Raw genomic sequence first — 18,166 nt, forward strand, 5'->3', positions numbered from 1 at the left:
TCCTAGCATTAGTGTACATGAATTTAAGACCCCCATTAGCCGCAACCCTACCTTGATGCCTTATATTAACTATCCCACTCTGATTTGTTGTCCTTATTCGCTCGGGCATATTATATTCATTCATACATTTAACTGCCTCCCTAAGGACTGTATATCTCCCCCCCCCTTAATAAATCTAGTTTCCCTGAATTTGCACATCCACTACATTCAGCAACACTTTCTCAAGTCTCCTTACACCGTAACCATTCAAACGCAAGCCATCCATCTTATATAGATCCTTTCGCCCATCGAACTCACTCCAACATCCACAAATTCCACACCACTCGTCATACATAACCCACGCATAAAGTCATTCGCAATTATGGCCCTCCTTTTAAACATTTCACTCTCATACCGTGGTAAAAGACTAATCATTCTAACTCTCTCACTCTTTTCTTTTGCTACCTCAAACAATTCATTCAGGTCTTCTATCATTTCCATTTTATCTCCTTTCAAATCATTTGTACCTGCTACAACAATCATTTCTTTCTCCCTTTCCTTTTGCTCTCTAATAGACTCAGTTACATCCACCAGGTTGGTATGATTTTGTCAAATCCTCTACTAACACACCTCATAATAACGAGTCTCCATACAGCACTCTATTCTTCATTTTGTTCATGTTCATACTCATATGCCTATTTTTCCTGTCATACTTTTTATTGGCTGGTTCATTCAGTTGACTTTTGCTCATACGCTCTAGCTGCTGTTTTGCCCTTTGTATCGCACCATTCAACAACGCGATCTCACTTATTGCATCTATCTCGTTTTTTTTATTCTCTGTAAAACCGTTAATACTATCATTCACACTCTCTCACAATTCTCTGGTACAACCTCGCCGTTTCTTGTCATATCCCTATTTTCTTCATTCTGAAGTTTGACAAAAATATCACACTCACGATCCGAAATACACTTCAATTCCTCATTCTCTCTACATTTTCTACACACACATTCACTCCTTTATTATCATCTAACCACACTCTGACCCCACTCCGCAAAGCGTACATTTCGCAGATAATAGTGTGACTGTACTTTTTTGACGGTTTACTAGTAGCTTCCAATCTAAGAACCCTTTCTCTAGCATAGAGATACTGCCCTGAAGTTTCTTGGTTACAAGGTACAGACGGAGATATCTTGTTAATACTGCCATATCACCAGCACATAAAGCTGTGATGGACACCATAGGATATCTGCCATGTAGATTGAAAATAAAAACAGAGCCAATAAGGAGATTGGTGGAACTCCAGCTATGGTTTTTGCAATGGGTAGAGTTTATTCCACTAATCTTGATCTGCATTTTTCTATCGGTAAGGTATGATTTGACATATCATATTCATTGATATGTTTGCCCTAATGAGTTTGTATTAGGAGACAATAGCATCAGATTTTATCAAAAGCCTTCGCAATGTCCAGGAATATAGTACCAGTGTGTTAGCGAATTGATTTACAAGTCCATTAGTATGCAAATTTTGTTTCTGTTCATTGCTAACTGCAGATAGAATGGAGTGTAGCTCTTGTAGGAATCTTTTTGTAGAGGTTAGTGAAGGCTGGATTTACTCAAGTCTTGTAGCAAGTGAAGCAGTCAAGTTGGGATTTGTTTGTTTATGGCATGTCAAATTCTTGGAACATGCCACATCAGCATACATTTTGTTAGGTTGTAGCCTACCTTCCTGGTTTTTAGAGTTTGAGACACAGGGTGTTCAGCTTCCTTTACTTGGGTGGACGATTGGGAAGGCGTGAGTATTTCTCATTGTCATTTGGTTTTTAGATAAGAAATTACATCCTCTGTAATCTGCAGGATGAGGCTGTTGCAATTGTCACATATGCAGATACGGTTCTTGGCTTCACACAGGAGTTAGCTGGGTGGTTTTCACCACATTTCGAACATCTGCAGTCAGCTCTGCAGAGCTTCTGGATGTGAATAAATTTCTGACATCTATGGCATTGCTCTGATGATGTCTTTTTTCTCAGGGGTTCTGGTGTAATTCTTAGACCACAGGTCGAAATTAACTCATGTGTTTCTGGGTGTTGTGGATTTCCACTAACACAAGTGGTACCAGTCTTTTGTCAGCTTGATACTTCTGACCTTAACTAAAGGCAAACCATGATTGATAAGATCTATTGCAATCTCTTCTGAGGCGATACCCTCAGTGGCTCCTCTAAGTACAACCTTTAGGTTTCTTTCACTACTTAAGGAGAATGTGAAAAATTTCGATGTTGCTAAAATAAATTATCTAAAAACATCGACTTTTTACAGTAGGAATTCACCCGAATTTTCTTGTACAAATATATATTTTAGTTCTCTATGTAAAGCCATTTGTATAAAGAGCAAAATAAGCCCAAAGGGAATTAACTCGCTCATTGTTTAAGAAGGGATATAGAAGTATGGAAAACAAGAGCATCGCCCGAAATTCGGCATGTCTTTTGAAGATTGTTTATAAGACCCATTGCAGGTGACCTTCAAGGTCAATATTGAAAGGGTGCAGCACGAATCAAAAAGAAAGGCCTGTAGGCAAGATTAAGGCAGTAAAGGGAAGAAGTAAGATTGTTGGCGAATTTTCGAGAAACATTATACAGGATTCTCCAAACTACTAGCAAGACTTGCACGGGGACGCTAGGGGTCCCAAAAACTAAATCAAAGGTGCAGGGACTCTGGTGTAGAAAAGGGTTGGTTTGGAGATGTGAAGGGCTTTCTTTTCTTCATCATGAGTGAACTATTCACGAGAGTTTGAGGATCCGAGAGGTGTAAGTTCCGGAGGGGAGGGTGGAGAGACCCATCCACCGATATTGTTCCAGTCACAGCCGAAGATATTTGGAGGTGATAGCTAAGGAGAAATCTTGCTGTAAAGGTCCTGTAGTCATGTAAGTGCGACCAGGCCTATGCAGAAATCCTTCACCGGGCAGTTCAAGACACTGGTACGCCTACCCTATATCCCACATGCTGCTACGACTATTCATCGGTGCCCTGATGTCGCTTCGAGGAGAATTCCAAAACACGGAATGGAGGAGAGAAACCCCACTCAAGTGTCGGAATAAGAAACCAGAAGGACGGAAGACATGCAAGATAGGAAGAGACCCATGCGAGTTTACATTCATTTTATTGTTTGTGAATTAAGAAAGAATTCCCTATCGAACTGCTAAATTGTCTAGTTTAAGGAGATAGTATTTAGAATGTTAATATTTCTCGTAAATGTGTATAATCGCAAATGAGTTAAGCATGAGTACAGTCAATTTCCATTGGAGAAAATGTTGAGCTGTTGAAATTTCTTTAATGAATTATAGATGTACTTACGATTGAATTACACGTGCAAGATAGGAAGAGACCCATGTGAGTCTACATGTTCATTTACTGTTTATGATCTAAGAAAGAATTCCCTATCATACTGTTAAATTGTCTAGTTTTAAAGAGATAGTATTTAGAGTAAGTGTGGGTAATCGCTAACGAATGAAGCCTGAGCGCAGTTAATTTCCCAGGAAGAAAATATTGAGCTGTTGAAATTACTTTAATGAATTATAGGTGCACTTATGATTGAATTACACATGCAAGATAGGAAGAGACCCATGTGAGTCTACATATTCATTTTGTTTGTGAATTAAGAAAGAATTCCCTATCGCACTGTTAAATTATTCAGTTTAAGGAGATAGCATTTATTTTGTTAATATTTCTTATTAACCTATGTAATCGCAAATGAGTGAAGCATGAGCGCAGTTAATTTCCCTGGGAGAAAATATTGAGCTATTGAAATTTCTTTGATTGATTATATGTGTACTTATGACTGAATCTTATGATAGAGTATGTTCTTGATATCATACCATTGGAATGTTTGAAACTCAATGAGGCGGATTGTATAAATATATTTACCTAGATTGTGATTAAGTATTTGAAGGGAATGAGATTCTGAGAGATATAATTGTATACATGTATGTTGTATTTTGACAGATACTAAATTAGGAATGTTAAGCGCAACTAACGATTTCATGTTATAGGTGTAACTTGCTGATATTTATAATATAGAGCTTGTTGAAGGTCTAACTAAGTAAGTGTGTGAAATTGGATTGTGATTAAGTGTTTGAAAGGAATGAGATTCTGAGAGATATATTTGTAAACATGTAAGTTGTATTTTGATTGATGCTAAATTAGGAACGTCAAGCGCAACTAACGATTTCATGTTATAGGCATAACTTGCTGATATTTGTAATATAAAGTATGCTTGTTGAAGGTCTAACTAAGTAAGCATGAGAGAATTCAATAGAAACCAAGTTGAGTGATTGAGAAAGACTAAGAATTACCTTTCATAAATGAATCTTGTGATTTCAAGTGATATGTATAATTATTTGATCAGAAATTAAACTTGTTGTTATTGTTGATAAAAATAGTTGTTCGATTCAATCAGTGCATTGCAAAAGGATTGAGCAATGCACTGATTCAAAAATAAACTCGGACCTGATAGCGGAACCCCAATGATTAGTAGTGATTTATGAGTAAATTTTGCCATGACTGCAAACCTTGGCTAAAATAGGATATAAGTGATTAATTGATCTACTAGGGTATAAAAACTTTCTTTTATCCATAGGGGAATTTCAGAGGCGCAGTCTTCAATCAAATAAATATCTGGAGATCCCAGGCAAGAAAAATTATACTTAAGATAGAACAATAAAGAAGAGAAATAATAGGAAACGAATATTAAGTTAAAGAAACACATATATGATAAGAAATAAAGATTAATTATATATATATATATATATATATATATATAATTAAACGATACAAAGAAATATATAAGCAGAGATAAGATAAGATATAAGATATATATAGTAACAAACACCACAATATTACAAATTTATGATATTGTAAGGTAAGATTATCCATCAATTTAGTCAGTCGACGGCAATTGCCAACTGTATTTATCTGTATTTTTATGCCCTCATCTGTATTTTCTGCGCGATATTTTGGTAGCTGATGATTGATATGACCAATGTCCATTTGCTTTTATTGCACAGAATGACTGGAGGAACCTTCTAAGGACATCAAGGTTACTGTTAACTTCTGTGGGCTTGATGAACCTCAATCCCATGGATTATTATTCCTTCATTGCTAGGAAATAGATTTGTATTAAAGATTAACGAGCACTTGGCTCACCCTATTCAGGGCAGTGCAGAAGCACCTGAACCAAAAAGCAGAGCAGCTTTCGAGCTTAGAAAACTCCTGAATGAGTTGCTTGGGATGAAAAGCTGCTTAGGTGAATAAGTAGTGGTAGTGTTACGGAGCAACGAGGAAATATCTGAGATATCAGCAACGATATGCAGGAGAGCATGTCACTTGTTGATCATGGAGAAGATGACTTGGGTATTCCTGAGGAATTTGTTGGTGTCGGCTTGGCTGGGGTTCATTTTGCTAAGGGCTGTTAGCATCTCCCCTAGTGAGACAGCAAGAATCAGTGTAGAGTTTTGGCTATAAGCTGCCGAGGCTCCGGGTAAAATTTGCAGGGAAACCGTAGAAGCAAAAGTTTTATTCGCTGTAACATCCCGCACTGTGAAATCTGGCGCAGGTTTCATAGCTTGATTCTGAGTGGGCAGGGCTAACGCCACTCTTGTCTTCTGTAGGTTAGAAGGGTGAATTGAGCAACCCTTATAGTTAGCTCAATGTGGGCCACCACAATTTGCACATTTAGCAGGTGTGGATGGCTTGCGGTGATAGCCATCCCTTGCAAGAATGCGAGGGATGGCTGTCACCGCACTTTACACACTTGTAATCTGCTTTACATAACTTTTTTTGCATGCCCAAATTTTTGGCAGCAATGACATTGACTGGCAGATGCCTTTCTTCTGAGTGGTTCGGTCTTGATGACTAAGCTGCAGACAATCTTAAGGTCGTCAATTTCTCTGTGGTCTTTACTAATCTCCACTAAAACCAGAGGCATGTGGTGCTTGTCTGTGCGAGATATTAATTGGTTCAAGGCCTTGTGATCTGAAGTCAGTAGCTATTTCATCAGATATAATGGTTTCTGCCAGACCTCTGATTACTACTTTTACGTTTTCTTCGTTCTTGAGTTGAAATGTGTGATATGGGACATTCAATTTGTCCATAAGTCTGGTGATCCGGCGGAAGTCCAACGCCCCTTCTGGTTGAATTCGGATTCCATCACCTGTGTTCTTAGCTGATATAAATTTGATGTGCTGTTCTTCATTGTCTCTGCGATTGATGACCATTTTTCTTTCAATCTTAGAATAACTGGAGGAATCCTCTCTTTGGGCTGTGCCCCTGAGTCCGTCACTCTTTCTTCAACAGGTTGTGCTGTTGTGTCCATTGGAGCTGTACTTTTCAAGGGCTGGGGTAGTATTTCAGGATCTGCTGCGGGGGACTTTTTCTTTCTCTTCTTCCATCTGACCTCCTGAAAGCCACTGGAGTTTGAATTAGGGATGTCTTCAGTTGTTGTTGCTGGCTCGCTGGCATTGTCATGTGAAGAGGGAGGAAGTTCAGAGGGCTGGAGGTCCCCTGTCTCCACTTCAAGAACCTGGTGTTTTCCAATTTTATCAGGCCATTTTGTGTTTAGTATGTTGCCTAAATGTCTGAAAAGAGCCAATAGTTCTTTAAAACTGAGATCGTCAAAAGGCAAATCCATGTCAAGGTGAAAGCTTTAATGTGGGAGGCAAGACCTGCCTTGTCCCTTCTGACCGCTACCGGAAAAATTGCATTACCGAAAACAAGTCTTACCTGCTCTGCTGAATGAGCATGCTTCTGATGCTACAGGAGAGATCAAAACTAGAGTATAATATCTATTTTCACATTAACATAACTATAATATAATTTTTTTGAGATCATAATCAACAACCACACACTAGGCACCTCAGAATTCAGAATCTCTACAGCAACAAGTATCATGAGCAAAAGCTGAACAAATAATCAGGACATCAAGGTTGAAGTAATGCAGAAGTTATATATATCCCATATGCAAATAGCGAAAAGGTATATCACCTTACTATTAAATTATTCTGGATCAGAGATAGATGTCGAAAGTTTTTTCAGTTGGTTATACTATAAATTAAAGATGCCAAGAAATATTCACACTTGGATAAAAGATTAAATGAAGAATATAATTTCTTGGCATCTTTAACTTATAGTATAACCATGTGAAAAAGCTTTCGACTTCTATCTTTGATCCAGAATAATTTAGTCATAAGATGATACACCTTTTTACTACTTGTGTGTATGTATTAATTTTTCATTTTAAGTTGAGCCCTTATACATGAGTGAGTTAATCAACATATAGAATGTTTAGTACAATGTATGGATAGTGGGTTGGGAAAAGGAGAGAGAAACTTGTTTACATTTGATTTAGAAGCCTATATGTTGTATTTCTTGGGAAACACATAAGGGGGTAAAACTGTTCCACAATACACAAGTAGAAGGGATGAAGGAGGAGGAAAATAAACTTGTTCTGTGGGTATCAAAGTGTACTGTAAAGGGAAACCAACATTCCTTCACAGCAGCTGTGGGGGAGGGGGGTCCGCCCCGAGCGGCATTTTGCATTGAAGAAATCTTGCCATACTGTCTATAGAACAGCAACTGAGTGATGAAATAGACTTTGACAATATTATCAACGATTTTGCTAACAAAAAAGCAAGAAAAATAACATTTTAGAATGCTGGAATTAAAGTTTTACTTCAAAAATACACATGGTGTTTTAATTTTAATTTTCCCTATACACCGTTTTGTGGTATTTTTGATGTTGAGAGGGGCGAAAAACTCAGGGACTGTCCCAGGCAGCCAAAGCACTAGCTGCACCACTGTGTTGGTCAGCAGTTGCATGTGTTTCAATGGACTTAGTACTGAGTGGAGGAATTATTAACACTATTTCATATGAAGATTTGCCATGGAAATATTTATAGAATACACATTGCTTCAAATCACAGAAACCAAACACCTGTGTGAAAATGGGAGGAAGGAGTTAGTAAGAGTTGAGTTATCAATTAATCAATCTAATTGCTCTCCTCTCTATTGAGTCAAGCATTTTGTGAAAGCTCTTGGGGGGGGGGGGGCTACTTCAAATATGAGAGCAGTATTCAATAGCTGAGCAGATTTGTATAAGAATAACAGCTATTCAGAGGTGAAATAACATCTTGGGCAAAAGAGAAATCCTAGTCTTTTTAGATGAGGATGCAAGGGTTGTGATGTGTTTATGCCAGGAGAGACTTGATTTCAGGATGATTCTAAGAAGAGAAATCTCATCTTGTCTGGAAATTTGAGTATTGTCAAAAGGTAATATTGGAAGAAATTTTTTTTTTTAATTTATTTTTTATGTGAGAAATAAGGCAGAACTGCTTTTGTTAGCATTAAAATTGATGAGGTTATCTGAACCCCACTGGAGGATGACTTGAAAATCAGAATTCAGAGCAGTGATGGCTGATGCTCTATAGGCAAAGGTGATTTCTGTAGAGTAAGGTTAATCAAACGAAAACTATGAGTGCAATGTGTTGTCAACTGCAAAACTGTATTGGGTTGGAGGTCAACTGAAGTAGGATATTGATATATATAGAAGGAAAAGGATTGGCGAGAGGATAAGGAACCATTCACCATCACACAGTGTGCATTAAGACAGATATAGAGGGGGAAAAACACACACACACACATTATATATATATATATATATATATATATATATTATATGTGTATGTGTGTGTGTGTGTGTGTGTGTGTGTATGACTTCTGCATTCCTTCAACCTTGGTATCATTTCTGGGTCTGACTCCCATTGATGGGACCTCAATAAAGGTCCCATCAATGAGTCAAAACCAGTCTGGATAGTGGCCCTTCTCATCACACAGTGTGCATTAAGACAGATATAGAGGGGGAAAAACACACACACACATATATATGTGTGTGTGTGACTTCTGCATTCCTTCAACCTTGGTATCATTTCTGGGTCTGACTCCCATTGATGGGACTTCAATAAAGGTCCCATCAATGAGTCAAAACCAGTCTGGATAGTGGCCCTTCTCATAGTGCATGCATAGCATTATATTTGTCCTTAAGGATGTGTGTGTTGCATTATAGGATACTAATGCAATTAATGAGAAGTCATTAACCTCTATATACAAGTATCCCAGTCATGAAGTTACTTCAAGCTCAAACTGTTTCCTTGCACTTGGATAAAAAATGAAACGAAGAATACAATTTCTTGGTATCTTTAATTTACAGGGATAAGGAAGTCATTATACATCTTTATAATCTGGACTACTGTACACAGATCTGATCATCTTGGCTTGAGAATGTCAAAGTCATGGAGAGGATTCAGAGGTGGCCTCTGAATCCTCTTCATGAATATTGTTTGTAGAATGCTCCTATGTTCATGCAGTTAGCCTAGTGGCTATGCGCTTCGCAACTATATGCCTGGGGAAGGAGTGTTCTAGGTTCAATTCCTGTCGACAACGTACAGGAATTGAACCTAGAATCTTCCTCAGGATCTTCCTGAGGAAGATTCTAGGTTCAATAGAACTAGGTTCAACCAAGACCGGCAAACTTGGCCATAGCCAAGTTAGCCGGTCTTGGGCATGGACAGCAGGATTTTTTCCACCAGTTTATCTGGAAGGTAATGGGAAACCACTTGCTCATAATCATTTCCCTAGTATGGTAGCATATAGCTACCATCACCAGCAATATGGACAGTGCTCCTATAAGGCTAGATGAAGGTTTGTGGGTTGCAAAGTTTAGTTAAAATACAGAAATGGAGAAAAGGAGATGAAAGAAACACTAGTTACTAAAGGAGTTTTATAGAATAAATGAAATTTTCCAATATATTGAGTTATTGGAAAGAGCAGCTAACAAAGAATAAGCTGGTTCTTGAAGATCTAAAGAGCAAACTCAAAAAGGAATACAAAGTTATGTTTTGGTTATCTAGAGAAAAGTACAGGACTAAAAATAATAGTAAATATCTCTATTAAAACGTAATATACCTCTACTATGTAAAATACGTAGGCTACTCTATTACGCAAAATACCTCTATTAAAATGTAATAGGAACATAATTATCACCAGAGCCAACAAGGGATTTACCACTGTTGTCCTGATACTAATTCATATGACTGAAAAATTAATTTACTACTCCAAGATTGTAATACATATGCTCAACTTGATTATGATCCTACAAAAAGACAGCTCAAGACACTAAACAAGTTATTAGATGAAACCACTTCCTTAGATCAAGAAACAATAAAAAAAAAAAACTCAGGACATACCATGCTAGGCCTCCTAGAATATACAATTTACCTAAACTTCATAAGAATAACATTCCACTCAGACCCATTTCGGATTCTATTGGCAGCCCGACTTACAAATTATCAAGATTTTTATCTAACCTTCTCCATCCTCTCATAGGCCACTCAGCTTCGTCAATTAAAAATTCTGCAGTTTCATTCAAAAATAAAAGACATTCAACTGTTGGAAACTGATATGCTAATTAGCTTCGCCATTATCTCCTTCTTCACTAATACTCCCCATAAGGAAACGATAGACTTGCTAACTCAAAAATTTCCATCCGATATTGTCAATTTATTCAAATTTGTTACTATGTCTGGATACTTCACTTGGAAAGAGAAAATTTACAAGCAAGAGGAAGAAGCAGCAATGGGGTCTCCCTTATCACCAAACTTAGCCAACCTTTTTTTTCTAGAACATCTTGAAGATAAAATTTTCACGTTTAATCCTAAATCAAAAATCTGGCTACAATTGATGATGTCTTTGCTGTCAGGGGGTCATTCTGAACAAGAACTACACTTGTTTCTAGATAAAATCAACCTTCTTCATCCTCGCATCAAATTCATGCTAGAAAAAGAATCTCCACAGGATATCTCCTTCCTGGATGTACACATCCAAAAAAAAGAAGATGGTTCCATCTTTACTTCTATCATAAGCTGACTTTTTCAGGATGTTATATTCAAAATTCTTCTCATCATTCATCTCAAAATTTGGCATCATTAAATCATTAGTAACCAGAGCGCACAGATTTTGCTCCTCCGAAGAATCTTTAAACCAAGAATTGGAAATAATCAAAAATACAGCCATACAAAATGGATGCAATCAAAAAACAACTCAAAAATCAGTCACTTCCCCACGCATTAACCTAGACAAGATAAATCCTACAAACCTGTAGGATTCCCTTAACTTATGTCAATGGCATCTCCAAACATCTTTCAAAAATTATGAAGAAATATAAATTGGCTGCTACCTACAAATCAATCAAATCTACAATTGGTTACCTTCTACTAAAGACAACCTCTCACCTCTGATACTACCTGGCGTGTATGAGGTCCATGCTCCTGTAAATTGACCTACTATGGACAGACAGGCAGATCCATTAGCAAACGCATTTCGGAACATCAAGACCATATCCATCTTATCAAACAGCAGAAATCTGGCCTCGCACAAGACGAAATTGAAAACTCAAACCATAGGATCCATTGGAAGAAGACCAAACTTCTACATAGATCTTCATATAAACATGAATGTTTATATAAAGAAAATGCTGAAGCCCTACATCACAGACCTAATTTGATGTAATGATGGTCTTACTATCCTTAAAGTCTGGGAAATTATCATCCTAAATTGTGTAAAATAGTTTTTTTATATATGTCATCTCATTTTAATGTAATTCTTTTTTTTAATCCAGATATATTTTAATTTAATTCTATAACATGCTACTGCATGCATAGAGGAATTCCATTATAAGCATGCACCTTAACTGTATGTAATTCCTAGTACTGTTTGAAATAACTATACTGAAGATGTCCTATGATACGTAGGATGAAATATTTACTTATTAAAAAATCTTACTACTACTATAGATACATGTGTATGTTTAGTCAAATACAATGAAGGTATTATAAAAACTGAAGGATATGCTGGAATGTCTGAAGTAACTGCTTTGAAAAGTAATTAAATGAAATATCCAGTAACAAAGAAGTATCAGGAGGAATGGAATCATAAGTATTTCAGTACAGGAAATATGGAAAAACTATCAGAAATCGAAAATATGGAAAGCTGGCTGGCATGCATGATATTTGACCTTAAACCATAAGTGACCCTTAAAATTAGGTCACTTATGGTTTAAGGTCAAAACTTAGGTCACTTAAACCATAAGTGACCTAAGTTTTAAAGTGGTTGCGATGCATAGGTCAAAATACTTCAAAGGTTGAATCTCAGACAGCTGAAGTCATCTTGAACTCATTTTACCAATTTATAAAAAGGAAAAAGAAAACTAAAAGCAAAAACTAACAATCTTTACTAGCTGTTTAAGAAAATTCCATTGTGGCATTGAAGAAAATCATCTAGCTAGATGATTTTTGTTATCCAGTATCAAATAGCCCTGATCACTGGAACCCAAAGTAAGATGAACAGAACCGCAGTCTGTATAGTAAGGATACCCAGATTATTTAACCCTTAGCCTATCCAAAATGGATAAGCTAAGGGTCAGTATAGTTCAGTCTATACTGACTGTAGTTCAGTCAGTACAGACTGAACTACAGAGGCTCGATCAAACTCTTTGTTCAGAAAGACCTGGGTGTGATTCCCATCTATGATATGAGGGACTTTTATTTGGTCCCTTTTGGTTTGGAAACTCTGGTTTTTTGTCCCTCAGAACAGGCAAACTAACCCTGCGAACACACACACACACAGATATCTACAGTCATAAAAAATATATATGTAAAGATTTGCTGTTTTAGAATAATGGCTTGAGCATTGAAGGCAGCAAGGTCAGTATATTCTGTCTGCTAATTTCATATGTTCTTCTGGCCAATTTGGCTGTTCTACTAGATGAAAAACTCAAGTTTCAAGGAGGAAAAATCATACTAACTCTTGTCGTGATGAATTGATAAATCGATGCAAAGAAAAAAAAAAAAGCAGATATGATAACATTCTCTAAATTTTTGATGTTGATAAGGCTATGAAGAGAACAATCCAAGAAAGAAACTCTTCAAAACACCAACTCTGCATGGTATAAATTATTATTACAGACAACAGACGCAGGAATAGCTTGATGTGATAAATTTCCTTTAGAAATTGCACTGTCTATTGGAATATGGTCAGGACTTCATGGAAGTTCATTACAGTGAGTGAGTGTTTGTCTGTTTGCTATAGTGAGTACCAACTGTATCATCAGATCTTTATGCAGTCATGGGAGAGACCATCTCTCACAAACAATCCTCATCAAATCATGAATTTCTTCAACTGTTTCACACCCAGTGTACTCACAGGCAAAGCATTTCAATCATCAACCATTCTCCACGAGCAAGATTTGCTCCTCACTCTACTGTGCACATGCACACATATGCAACTCATTGGGTTAATTTAGTATAAACCCTTCATCCATTTATGTTCTGGCTATATCACTTCTATTCATCAGGCTCTGTAAATAGCATTACTCAATTCGTCTTCACCAACCATACCAGAAACATACAAAAACTTGGTACTCTTCTTTGAACTTTACTAAATTTTTTTTATCTTCATTTCCTCAAAGACTAAATGACCAAATCTGTGCACAGTTATCCAAGTTGATATTCAGTAGGCAAGGATGGAATGCAGGATGTGCCACAGTATGCAATACATAATACATCCAATCCTTGCTTACAGAATTTCAACCTTTACACTTCACAACACTGAATTGGCAGCCCAGTGATATGCCTACAGTCATTATTTAAATCGTCCTGCTTTACCTCCCTGCTCTGTTGTAAATTACCGACCGATTAGCATATCAGGAATCATTGTAAAGGTCTTAGAGAAAATAGTCAAAAGGAAAATACAAGATTGGATTGAAGAAAATGGGATACTGTATCGGGGACAGCATGGTTTTGTGAAGGGTAGGTCATGCCTCAGTAACTTGCTCACGTATTATAACACAGTGACGGCTGAACTGGATAAGGGTAATGGGTTTACGGTGATTCTACTGGACCTTGCCAAGGCCTTTGACAGGATTCCACATGGAATTCTAATCAGTAAATTGCAGCATATGGGAATGGACATAGGGTTGGTGAGATGGATAGGAGGGTGGTTGACGGAGAGATATCAGAGAGTGGTTTACTCGGGAGTAGAGTCCACAAGACGGCCTGTGACTAGTGGTGTGCCACAAGGATCTGTTCTTGGACCAATGCTGTTTAATTTGTTCATAAATGATATAGGAAATGATCTGAGAGGAACAGTTCATTTGTTTGCGGATGATGCGAAGTTGGGTAGGGCAATAGTGAATGCAGATGACGTCAAAATTTTGCAGGATGATTTGGATAGATTGGAGGTCTGGGCTAAGGAGAATGGATGTCAGTTTAATGTGGCAAAATGTAAGGTTAAGCATTTTGGGGTGAAAAGATTGGAGGCAGTTTACTGCATTGGTGGAACCCTGCTCCAGGAAATTGATGAGGCACGAGATTTAGGAGTGTTGGTGGATAGGGAATTGAAATTTAGGGGACACATTGCAAAAGTGACCAAAACAGCTCATCAAATCACTTGGTTGCTGAAGAATACGTTGACAAGCAGGTTATTGTTCCTCTCTATCGAGCCTTGATAAGACCCCATCTAGACTACTGTGCTCAGATTTGGTCACCTAGGTTTCTTCTTGATGGGGAGGATGTGGAGAGGATCCAGAGGCGAGTGACCAAGATGATAGGAGGTCTGTGGAATGAACCGTATGAGAACAGGTTGAGGATTTGTGGGTTGCAAAAATTGGTTGATAGGCGGAGGAGGGGAGATATGATTGAGACATTCAAATTACTGAAGGGTTTCTATAAAATTAATTCAGAAGATATTTTTGAGAACAGGGCTGGTTGTGGGAGGACTAGGGGATATCCATGGAAACTGGGCAAAAGTGTGGTTAGTAAAGGTGTTAGAGCTGGGTTCTTTACTTTTAGAGTAGTGAATGAGTGGAATGCGCTCCCTGAGTCTGTAGTGGATGCTGTGACAGTGAATGAGTTTAAGGCGAGGTATGATAGATACTGTATGAATGTCAGATAGTTGTGATGAATATGATTTGGGGCCTCCCTCGATGAGTCTAATGACTCCCTGGAGTTGCCCGTAATAATAGTAATAATAATAATAATAGTAATAATTTACTCTTCATAGCTTATCTAACTTTACATTAACTTCAACTTCATATCTCCACGATACCTCTCCAACATCATTATCCTCCATCTTATTTCTATATCATCCTCAACTTACTGTTTCATTTGCATCAACAATTTTTGAGCAAATCAACCAATCAAATAAACAAAACCTTATACAGAACATGTACGGCTCACACTTAAATAGCAAATTGGCTATTAGATTTTAAGGATGTACAGAAAGAAGGTTGGTAATAAATGAGGATTACAGTAGGTCTCCACTGTTATTTATAATCTATAAGAACATTACCAAGGAAAGTGATATTAAACCCAATGTCAATATATGAGATATTAAGCTCTACTCTAAGCAGATGTTATTGAAAATAAATTTTCTGAAAAATTTTTTTTTAAAAAAATGTATTAATGAAATAAAAAATTTCATTTTTTAATGAAATTAAATAATTTCATTAAAAACATGAAACTTTTCATGATAATCTGCACTGAAAATGAAGTTATAAAAATGTTATAGTCTACTTTACGTTAGGTAATAAGCATAGCAGCATTATTCTTAAAATGCAACATGACACCTTGAAGGAGTCCTTGGAAATGTCATGTAATAATAATAATTATTATTTCACTAACACCTTCTAGAGTGAAAGACTCACTGAAAGAGGTGAGTACAAAACAGGCACAGTATCTGCTGTATATTACTTAAATGACACAATTTATGTGCATTTGCCACCTCATCAAAGCATTCCACTTACTAACCACTCTCCATGCAAAAAAAAAAAAAAATCATGCTGCATAATGCACTACACCTTTATACAATTTCCAGGAATGACCTCTTGTTTCTATTCCTTCCCTTTTCTTGAACTTTTTGAAAAATATCTCAGCTACCTATTTGATAAACTCCTCTTAACACTTTATGTCTCAACCATTCTCATGATAAGATTAAACTTGCCTAAAAAAGCATGCCTTAAACCTGCCATCATAACCAATGTTCAATAAAGTTGAAACTGTCTTTGTTCCCTGCTTCTGAAATTTTCCAAAACATAGAAATCTAGAAACCCAAATCTGTGCACAACAGTCCAAATGTAATTTAATCAAAACCTTGTACAGTGCCATGATCAATTCATTATCTTTGATCATTATTTATTATTAGGGGAGGACACACTAAATCACAACAAACTGCCTTTCCTGCTTAATTCTCCAACTACACAACTACCACCAACACAAACAAACACACACACACACACACACACAGTCCAAGAAACTTTTACTTCGTTAATATAATATCCCTTTACACAGCAGATTGAAAAAAGAGTTTACAGTTTACAACTTCATTCTAAATTGAATTTCAAATTAATATGAAAAAAAAAAAAAAAAAAACATTATGAAATTGCAGTGAGAACGAAAAATATGTTTATCTCCTTCAGGAGATAAACAAATTTTACATGTCATGAAGGATAAGATGATAATTATGAAGAATCATTCTGCTTCTAAAGAAGAAAAACAGAACTATAAACTTATGTTCATTTTTTTATGGAGCAAACCTTGGGTGTTGGGTGGGAGAGGTAATGACTAATCTTCATATTCGTTTGACATAAACAACTACTATTAGTCTGGTAGCATGCAGTACCCAGCGCATTGCAGATTATGACAAATATATTTGAAAAAAAGCAGGTGTGATCGCGATGCAATACCGGCAACGAATAAGATTATTTATTTATAACTAAAACAGCGAGGACTATCTGTTTTTATGCAGTTCTAATCTTTTTATAACAACTCACTCCTGTGATAATTCAAGAAGCTTAACATGATTTTTTTAATGAACGTATGCTATTATATTTTGTTGATTCTTTATATAATGTAATTTTAGCAATTTTAAATTTTAAAAGCATGCATATATTGATATTCTTTCCTAAATAGCAGTCAAGCGTTTTACCAATTACCATTAAAAGAGTAATTCAAAATCTTATCAATACCTAACGCTAATCACATGATTTGTAAAGGAACAAAGTGCATTTGAAAACATACTTGCATACAAATATCATTATAACTGGAAGAAATGTTATGCTGTTTAGAGTACTCAGTTCATGTTCCATTAGGTAATGACAAAAATCAATGGAAACATAAGAGCTATATTCACAAAATAAACATTTGGCTTTCTTTAATCTCACGTACATATTCTCTTCTTCCCTCGATATCAACGAAAAAGTGCATGCAGAGAAAATAAAAACTAATTCAAAATCCTACAACCTAACACACCATACTGGAAAGTAACAACCAACTCAAGGTTATTCTAACATATTACAATAAGTACAAACGGATGCGTGGAATTTATTTTATTTATTTTTCACGAAGTAGTAATCAACGATTGTGATCTTCCTGGACTACTTTTATTTCCTCTGTACCTGATTATTGCAGAATTTCATAAAATCAATACAATATTAATTAAATAAAGTATATTCTTTCATTTGTACTATTTCATCGAATACAACGACACAAATTAAACCAAACAATTTTTGTAATCACATACTACAACGAACTCCAGAGCCATAACATGTTTGCTTTATATAGTCAAGCTACTGAATATGCCTCATTACATAATACCGAAGCCGTAGAGAGAATATTCAGTCCTAGTGTGATGATAAAGGTCACTTTAAAAAATAAAAAAAAAATTAAGTATGGAAGGGTATGATTTTGACAAATACATAAATACATATATGTCAGAACAAACACTGCTTTATCCCCATTATCTTCAAATCGCGAGTATAGATATTTTGGTAATTTCCTCTGCCAGGTAATAAGAATTCAAAATTTCAATATCGTTTTTTCATGTTTTATTACTGGTTATGCTTAAACAGAGGTCGACTTTTTGAAAGGAAAATATAATAATAACGACACCAAATGGAATTTCTTTAAAACATTGATTATACCAAAGAAAGGGTGGGAAAACTTCATAATCTTATTGGACACATCTTAAAAAGAAAAAAAAAAAAAAAAAAAACTGATATATCCAGTTTGGAGCCTGTGTAGCTCAGCGGAT

General features: G+C 36.3%; 1 protein-coding gene across 2 annotated transcripts in view; it reads right to left on the reverse strand.

The window, feature by feature from the left end:
• Positions 1-17,786, reverse strand: part of LOC150109388 (glycosyltransferase 8 domain-containing protein 1-like) — a 159,737-nt gene extending 141,951 nt beyond the window's left edge. Inside the window, exon 1 of one of the 2 annotated variants that reach the window (XM_090407807.1) lies at positions 17,657-17,786. The gene's annotated coding sequence lies outside the window, so the exon portion shown is untranslated. Of the gene's footprint in view, positions 1-17,301; positions 17,448-17,656 lie in introns of those variants that run through there. The other variant, XM_090407811.1, reaches the window with a different exon arrangement.
• Between the last annotated feature and the right edge of the window lie 380 nt (positions 17,787-18,166).

The sequence above is a fragment of the Typopeltis vanoorti genome, chromosome 2, assembly GCF_054136105.1.
Source record: "Typopeltis vanoorti isolate ZY-2024b chromosome 2, IOZ_Tvanoo_1.0, whole genome shotgun sequence".
NCBI lineage: Eukaryota > Metazoa > Arthropoda > Arachnida > Uropygi > Thelyphonidae > Typopeltis > Typopeltis vanoorti.